This window comes from Gracilinanus agilis, chromosome 5, assembly GCF_016433145.1.
Source record: "Gracilinanus agilis isolate LMUSP501 chromosome 5, AgileGrace, whole genome shotgun sequence".
Lineage (NCBI taxonomy): Eukaryota > Metazoa > Chordata > Mammalia > Didelphimorphia > Didelphidae > Gracilinanus > Gracilinanus agilis.
Genome location: NC_058134.1, coordinates 202,473,681 through 202,483,282, shown reverse-complemented (window position 1 = coordinate 202,483,282; position 9,602 = coordinate 202,473,681).

Below are 9,602 nucleotides of genomic sequence, written 5' to 3'. Positions count from 1 at the left end.
GTATAATGTTCTCCTGATTCTGCTCCTTTCACTCTGCATCAATTCCTGGAGGTCTTTCCAATTCACATGGAATTCCTCCCGTTCATTATTCCTTTCAGCACAATAGTATTCTATCACCAACAGATACCACATTTGTTCAGCCATTTCCCAATCAAAGGGTATCCCTTCATTTTCCAATTTTTTGCCATCACAAAGACAAACTCATCTTTTCTAAACTTGCCACCACAATATTAACTTGACTGACATCATCTCTTTTAGCCTCCTCTCCCCTCTGATAGGATAGCTAAACGATGGAGTACAAAACTCCTCCAAAAGCCTCCCTTTATAGAGGGCAAAATAGGACTCAGTTCATTTCACTTTGCCTCTGCTTCCTTACCTGGTTCCAATTCCACAAAACAAGATGAGTCTATGCTGGGTACTCTTTGGTGTCTCATCCCCACCTCCAGCTTTCCTTTGTAGGATACTCCCTCATATCCTGACTCTCCATTCCTGCCTTCTTTTATGTGTTCTCTTCCCCTTTAGACTATAAGTTCCTTAAAGGCAGGAACTGCCTTTCTTATTAATTATATCCCCAAGACTTAGCACAGTACCTGGTAGAATGTGTGCACTTAATAAATGTTTATTGGAATTCAGAACTTGTTAGTTCAGCTGTAATTTAAGGATTAAATTATCATTAAATCAAGTGAAAAAAGTATTAGCTTCTCCACTTTGACCACCCTGGTGCAGCCCCTCATCACCTTAAGCTTTACTATTATAATCTTCTTTTTGGTCTATCTGCCATAAGACATTCTTCAATTTGGTCTCTCTTCTGCTCAAATCTTCCCAAAGCACAGATCTAACCATTCCACTTCCCAGTAAATTCCAGTAGCTCCATATTACCTCTAGGCTCAAAAAAATAATACTCTGCCAAGCTTTTAAAGTCCTTCATAACTTTGCTCCTTCCTACCTTTCTAGTCTCCTTACACATCAGTCCCATCAAGGTACTCTACAATTCAGCAACATTGGTCTTCTTTTGCTATTGCTATTCTTCACATGTGACCCTGCCCCCCTCCCCATCTCTCAGTTCTTTGCCTTTTCTCCAGCAGTTCCTCATGCGTAAACTGCTCTTTCAATCCTCATCTCCACCTCCTACGTTTGTTGACTTCCTTCAAGATTTAGCTCATTCTCTACCTCCTGAAAGACATCTTTCCCATTCTCCCCAATTATTAGTGTTTTCCCTCTGAGTTTATCTCCACTTTATGTTGTATAGGTTTTGTATGTATGGAGTTGTTTTGTATGTTGCCTTCTCCATTTTAATAGGAGCGTCTTGAGGGTAGGGAATATGTTTTTGCCTTTCTTTGTATCCACAAGTGCCTGGAGGCATTTAATGAATGCTTGTTGAGGAACAAAGAAAAGGCTGGAGTAAATAAGATCTCTGAAAACTCCTATCAATAAAATATCATGCCTCTTTCCTCCATTTGGAATTTGCTTTTGCAATCTTCATCTATTTCCTCTTTCTGTCTGAGTGATCTATAGTATACATTATTATTTCAGTTGCTATCTCTATGGACCTTCTCTAATATCTTCTTAATCTGTCTCCACCTAATTACCTGTTCATTTTCTCATGTACTTCTTTCCAAGTTTTTTAAAAAAAATCACTCAGTTCACTGTTTCTTATGGCCTTCACTTATCCATGAAATTGTTGTATTCTCCCATTAGAAAGTAAGTTCCTTGAAGATGAAGACTATCTTGTTTTTGTCCTTGTATACTCAGCACCTAGAACAGTACCTGTTGAACATATAGTTGATAGTACAAAGTACTCAAATAAATCTACAAGTCTATTAATGAAAAAACACGTAGTCGTAGAGCTTTCTATGGCTGATTTTTTTTTTAATTAAAAAAATATCTTTGCTCATGACTGAGATGGAGGAGGAGTTATTTTCAAAGATGACCTCTCTCCATGTGAGGCTCTGGGAACGGATAAAACAGAATGTTAGAAAGCAGGGCTTTATTTCGTGTTCCCTTGAGCTCCATTGTTCTATTGGTGTTTGGCTAGAGTAGGAGTAATAGTCACTCTTGGTGGTAATAGATAGAAATGTCCAGAAGTCTTCAAAGGCTTTCACAAACTAGGGCTAAGTATAGTTTCAAAACAGGAAACTCTCATAACTCTTCTTAGCCACAGTACAATGAGGCGAAGGATAATAACATCCTCTTGCAGATGTTTTCCTCCCTACTGGTTGATGTAGTACTAGAGGAATGAGAGGCTTATCTCGAGTCCAGATACCCATATCTCCTGAGAGCTTCATTATTATCCATTTTTTACCATGCAGGTGCATTGGGAAGGAGATTCTTCCTTGCAGTTCACATCTCAGCTAAGATTCTTGGCTCTTATGAAAGTAATTTAGAATGAGAAGTGACAGTGGAAGCCAGGTCATTCTCACTCCCCAGTCCCCATTACATACAAGGAAATTAATTTCCCCAAATGGTAAGGTGATGATTTCCCTAAGGTCACGCAGGTAGTAAATGACAGAGCCGCAGTACAAAACCAGTTCTTCTTACTCCAAATTCAGGGCCCTTTCCACTGCAACACACTATCTCCTTTGTCCAGGTTTTAGAGGTCAAACTTTGCCATTTGCATTCAGAGAACAGTGTTTTTAAATCTCATCACTGATATTTAGGAAAAGCTTACATGATTTTTTTTTTTTTTACCAGAGTGATGCCTATGAAATACGGTGGAGAATATATGCCTCACTCTCTTCCTAAGAATATGGGAAGATCTTATTGGCTGACATTTCTAAAGTACTGTGAGCTCAAGATAAATTTGTATAGTGTTTCTCCTGGGTCCTTGCTTCTAATTGTCACTTACATTTGATGCCCTGTGGGGCCATAGAAGGGTAGCTGGCTATTTATTTCCAGAGTTCTAACCATAACTCCAAAGGTCTGGGTTTCTAGAAGTGTTTTCAATGAATGCTCTGGGGGAAAGTGTTATACAGAAGAAATAGCATTGGCTCCAGAGACAGAGGACAGAGTTTCAAATCCTGCTTCTGACACCCATTACCTTGGGCAAAATACTTAAATTTCCTGGGTCTCAGTTTCTCTATCTCTAAAATGAGGGAGTTGGATTAGATGACTTTAAAGGTCCTTCAGCTCTAAATCTCTGATCCTACTTTGCATACATGCATGTGCCTATTAAACATGAACACATCCTCAGTCTAGGTAGGTAGCATAGATAGAGTGTTGGCTAGAATGAAAAAAGGTGAATCCAAATTCCGCCTCAAACACTTACTAGCTATATGATCTTGGGCAAGTCACTTAAGCCTCCATTTCCTTATCTATGAAATTAGGATGTTATATTTGATGGCATCTAAGGTCTTTTCCAAATCTGATCATACAGTTGACTTAATTAACTTTTATTTATTTGTTTTTTATTCCAAATTTTACAAAAACAAAAACAAACATTTTCATAAACAAAGAAAAAGATAGAACACAATGAAATCCCAAATCACCCATAAGTTTAGCTTACTTTTTTTCATTTCTACATAATAAATCCCATCTACAAGTATCCCAGCCCCTCCCCACTCTCCCCACATCACAAAAGATATCATCAAGGAGGCCAACATGTACATATAAATTAAGCCTTTCATGTTTCACCTTTCTCACTTTCTAGAGGTGATATTCATAATTTATTCTTCAATGATGAATTCTGTTGCTCTGTATAATGTTCAATTCATTTTATTGTTCTTTATCTCATGTAGTTCTTTCTAATTTTTTTAAGTCAGTTGGTTCATTGTTTCTTAGAGCACAGTTGTATTCCATTACAATCATGTACCATAATTTGCTCAGCTATTCCCCAATTGATAGGCATTCCCTCAGTTTTCAATTCTTTGCCACCACAAAGGAAGTTGCTATAAATATTTTGGAATGTATGAGTTCTTTTTTTTTTTTTTTTAAACCCTTACCTTCCATCTTGGAGTCAATACTGTGTGTATTGGCTCCTAGGTGGAAGAATGGTAAGGGTAGGCAATAGGGGACAAGTGACTTGCCCAAGGTTACACAGCTGAGAAGTAGCTGAGGCCAGATTTGAACCTAGGACCTCCCATCTCAAGGCCTGACTCTCATTCTACTGAGCTACCCAGCTGCCCGCAGGAATGTGTGAGTTCTTTTCCTCTTTCCCTGATCTCCTTGGGAAACAGATCCAGCAATGGTTTTATAACTAGGTGTAATTCCAAATCACTCTCCAAAATCTTTGGGCTCTTTGCAGGTCTATACCTCATTTCTGCCAAACTACTGTTCACTTATCCCAGCAATTTTTGCAAACATTAATTTCTTATCTCAAAGCCTGGATCTAAGATTTTGTCCAATACAAGATTACTCAAATCTTTTGCCACTATTTGTTGTATATCTGTTCTGTTCCACTGATCTATCTTTCTATTTTAAGCCAGTATGAGACAGTTTTGATTATTACTGCTTCATAATAGAGTTTAAAACCTAGTACTACCAAATCTCCTTCCTTCATTTTTTCTTATTAATTCCTTTTATAGTCTTAATCTTTTATTCTTCCAAACAAATTTTGTTATTTTTTCTAACTCAATAAAATAATTTTTTGGTAATTTAACTGGGATGGCATTGAATAAGTATATTAGTTTTGGCAGGATTATCATTTTAATTATATTGCCTTTGCCCATTCATAAACAATTATTATTTCTTCAATTGTTTAGATCTAACTTTATTTATATAAAAAAGTATTTTATAATTATGTTCATGTGGTTCCAGGTTTGTTCTGCCAGATATGCTCCCAGGATTTCTTTAGAAGTACAAAAGCACTAAGGTATAGCTGATATGCATGAAGGCTACTTGTCCCAGAGATAGAGCTCAAGGTTTGTGATAGTAAATTAACTGGTCAGGATGTTTGAGCCAATTGAGAAAGCCAGGTGTTCTTTAGACAGTGATTTGTAGACATGCAAGGTAAGACTGGTCCTTGCCAGAGTCTTGAGGCAGATCTACAAATGTGTGTGTCTTTTCTGGCTGCTTTTGCCTCAGTGTGCCCAGAATGTCCTAATGGACTTGTCACAAAAAGTGGATATTAGCAGGTTCTGCCAATGGAACTTTCTCTAAAGAATTATAATATACTGAACATAGGCAATATTATTCTATTTCTGTATACCTTAAACACTAATCTTAAGAATACATAAAATTAAAATACATAAAATCTTCACACACAAACATAAAATGCTTAAAATCAATTAGCCCTCAGACTGGCTAAAATGACAAAAGGGCAAAATGACAAATATTGGAGGGGATGTGGAAAAATGGGGATACTAATACACTGTTGGTGGAGCTATGAACAGATCCAACCATTTTGGAGAGCAATTTGGAATTAACCCCAGAGAGCTATAAAACTGGGCCATTAGGCCCAGCAATATTAATGCTGGATTTGTTTCCCAAGGACATCAGAGAGATCAGAGAAAAGAAAAAAGAACTTATATGTTCCAAAATATTTATAACATCTCTCTTTGTGGTGACAAAGAATTAGAAATTGATAAGATGCCTATCAATTAGAGAATGGCTGAGCAAACTGTGATATATGATTGTGATGGAATACTACTGTGTCATAAGAAGCAATTGAGCAGTCTAATTTTTTAAAACTTGGAAAGATAATCAACAGTGAAATGAGTAAAACCAAGAAAATATTATATACAGTCATAGAATTAAGACTAGAAGAATAAATTGTGAATGTTACCTGTAGAAAGGTGAACTGAAAGGTGAAAATATGAAAGAATTAATTTGTGTGAGCACATTGGTCTCTGGGATGATATCTTCTGTGATGTGGGGAGGTGGGAGAGGGACTGAGACACTTGTGGGTGGGATTTATTATATAGATATGAAGAAAAGTAAACTAAACCTATAAGAGCTTTATGGTCTCATTTACGTACAATCTTCTTTTTCTTTATATATGGAAATGCTTGTTTTATTTCATTTTGTGAAATTTAGAATAAGATAAAAATTAAAAATTTACATCATTAAAAAAAAAGAATACACACTTCCCAGCTGTGTGACCCTGGGCAAGTCACTTGACCCCCCATTGCCTACCCTTACCACTCTTCCACCTATAAGTCAATACACAGAAGTTAAGGGTTTAAAATTTAAAAAAAAAAAAAAAAAGAATATACAAAGTCCCTTAAATGTGCTTTTAGCCATCACGCAAAGATCTCCTTGGTCATTGCCACTTCTCCTTAGGCTATTGCCTAAGTTGTCCACTCACTTTTTCTCAATCAATTTGTCTCCTAAGGTCAAAGCCCCATAGCCCATTTCCTGCTATTGCTGTCTTTACCTCCTGCATCCTGCTGATAAAGCTGAACTACTGCTTCTGTGTTCTGAGGGAGGAAAAGAGCTAATTACTTACTGTGGGCCACTTAGGTCTTGGATTCACAACTCAATCAGCAGAAAGCCTGATCTCCTACAGTTCTTTGAGAGTTACCTTCACAAATGGAGATAGGAAGACCTCAGAGAAATAAAAATGTTTCAAAGTAATTTCTGTTAGTTGTTGCTTCTGTTATTTCTACTAATAATTTTTCTTGCTCAACCTATAATCAGAATCACCTTTTCCCTAACAAAGGGAAAAAAATCATAATTTCTTCTTTCGAAAAATGATTTTTATTCTCTTATTTCTCATCTCTTTCTTGGGACATAAGCTAATATCACAAAACTAGTTATAAAGAAGAAAAATATAAGTTACAAAGAAGGAAAGAAACTAATCCAAGGTCACAGAGAATGTCAATGCCTGAGGTAGGAATAAACCTGACGTCTATTCTGCAACTCATTTACAAAGAGTTCCCTGGCTTTCTAAAATGAACTCTCTATACTTTCTGCAGATAGGTTTAAGCTTATCTTAATTCATAGTTATGTTTTTCTTAGGATAATCCTATCCAATTCACATTTGCAGGGTATGAATAGTTGCATGTATCAACCATCCCAACCCAGGTATGGCCAACTCTCATTGATCCTCACTTGAAAAATCTAGGTACTTCTCCACAAATTGTCCATGTATCTACAGGTCTCTAGGGAAGGACTTTCCCCCATTTCTGTACCTCTGTTACAAGCAAACTTTGGTTCCAGACCATTGAAACAGATCAAATATTATATAAAGAATCACACTATTTTTTAAAATTTTCTAGTGCATATAAAAAGATATATTTACATTATACTGAATAGTATTATTTCCAGAAAAAAAAACCCAAACCCAGTGTATATCCCTTAATTAAAAAATACTTTATTGCTAAAAAACCACTATCACATAAGCCTTTATCCAGTTGTAATCTTTTTACTGGTGGAGGGTCTTGGCTTGATGGTGATGGTTTCTGACTGATCAGGGTGATGATTGCTGTAGATTGTGATGAGGTTGCTGTAACTATGGCAATTTCTTAAAATAAGACAGCAATGAAGTTTGCCACATTGGTTGACTCTTCCTTTCACTGGAATATCAGAGTTCATTGTAGAGTTATTAATTGGCCTAATTTTGATATTGTTGTATCTCAGGGAATAGCTATTCTACCTCAGGCTGAAGGGGAGGTAGAAAGTTGGGGAGCAGTCAGAACACACACAACATTTATCAGTTGTTTTTCATCTTATGTGAGTGTAGTTTATGATGCCCCAAAACAATTACGATGGTAAAATCAGATTACCAATCACAAATAACCATAACAGACATCATAATTACAAAAAAAGTCTGAAATATTGTTGGAATTGCCATAATATTACACAGAGACACACTGTGAGCACACACTGCTGAAAAATGGGCACAGACAGACTTGCTTGACCCAGGGTTGCCACAGGCCTTCAATTTGTAAAAACGAAACAAAACAAAACAAAACAAAAAATCCTCAATATCTTTGAAGTACAGTAGAGTACAGTACAATAAGATGAGATCTATCTGTAACGTCCCAGGAGATCCCACTGGAAATAAAGTACACATTTTGACCTTCCTCTTAGAATTTCAATCTGTTGCTCTAATATAGACCTAAATATTTAGAGTAATAGCGATAACACAGATTGTTCCTGGCTTTTCATTCTGGACTCATTCCCCGGGGAATTCCATAACCAGCAATCACCAGGTGAACTAGCAGATAATTTTTAGGGAATCTTTTACCGCAAGGAAGTTGTAGATTGAGTTCTAAATAACCAGACACCCGAATAGGCTCCTGGCTGGTTTCTTATGGAAGTTTGACCAATGGTGAATAATGGTCAGTAATGGTATTGTTACTGAAAAGCGATTTGAAACACCCAGAATATATGTGTCCCTACCATAGGGACCATATGCAGGAGCCTTTAACTTGCTTCTTCATGTAACTTTCTGTGCTGAATGTAGGAACTGAATATTAGGGGGAAGAAAGCTATTTGCACTCTTTGGTACTAAGTTAATTTATTTATAACTTGTCCTTGATATTCAGTTATAGAGTCCCTTCCTCTCACAGCAGAGGTCATGGCGTGGAAGAATGAATATAATTGCAAATCCACCTCACAGTTAATCTATACATATACATGAATTCTTATACAAGTACCTGATAGGACTGATGATAATTATCTAGTTGGAAATGGAGCTTAAAAGGCACCAGTCCCCTATAAGGAAAGACATCTGGAGCCTCAATTTTCTCTAGACTCCCAAGTCCATGAAAGGAGGAAATGAGTCTTATTCCTTCCCATAATGATCTAAAATAAATATCCTTGGCTGATGTAGGACTCAGATAAACTTTCCTCCCTAGAGACCATTGAGGCAAAGAAAAAATTCTTGGAATCCATTAAAGCTATAGAGGATTCCAGTGCTTAAATGATTCTCAAAGTAGGACAATCATTCAGGTGTTATGAATAGCAGGAGGTGTACCACAAAACAAAGACAAAAAAAGAGGATCAGTGGGAGCACTGATTTGGGGCACAGAATTTTTCATTGCTTTTATAACTTTTGCCTAATTTCTCATTTTCCTTTCAAAAGTAGTAGGAATGACAACAGAAGGACACAAGCAGCCAGAATAACTGAGAATTAGATTACTGAGAATTAAAAGTAAGCCCAGATGTAAGGATAGAGGATGTAAGTTTAGGGCAGGGCAAGGTTTCAAAATTGGATTTTTCTGTGGCTAAAAACCAGATATATGGAGTATATATGTAGCAGTTAGGCGATACACTAGATCAGGGGTTGGCAACGTATGGCTCTTTCTGCAGGAGCCATAAAGTCAATTTTTTTTTCAGGTGCTATTACAGGAGCCGCACTGTGAGCACTGTACGGCTCTCACGAAATTAAATTTTAAAAAATGTGGCGTTTAGGGGCAGCTGGGTAGCTCAGTGGAGTGAGAGTCAGGCCTAGAGACAGGAGGTCCTAGGTTCAAACCTGGCCTCAGCCACTTCCCAGCTGTGTGACCCTGGGCAAGCCACTTGACCCCCATTGCCCACCCTTACCACTCTTCCACCGATGAGACAATACACCGAAGTACAAGGGTTTAAAAAAAAAAATGTGGCGTTTATGACTCTCATGGCCAAAAAGGTTGCCAACCCCTGCCCCAGAGGGAGTGCCAGGCCTGAAGTCAGGAAGACTCATCTCCATGAATTCAAATCTGGCCTCAGACACTTAAACT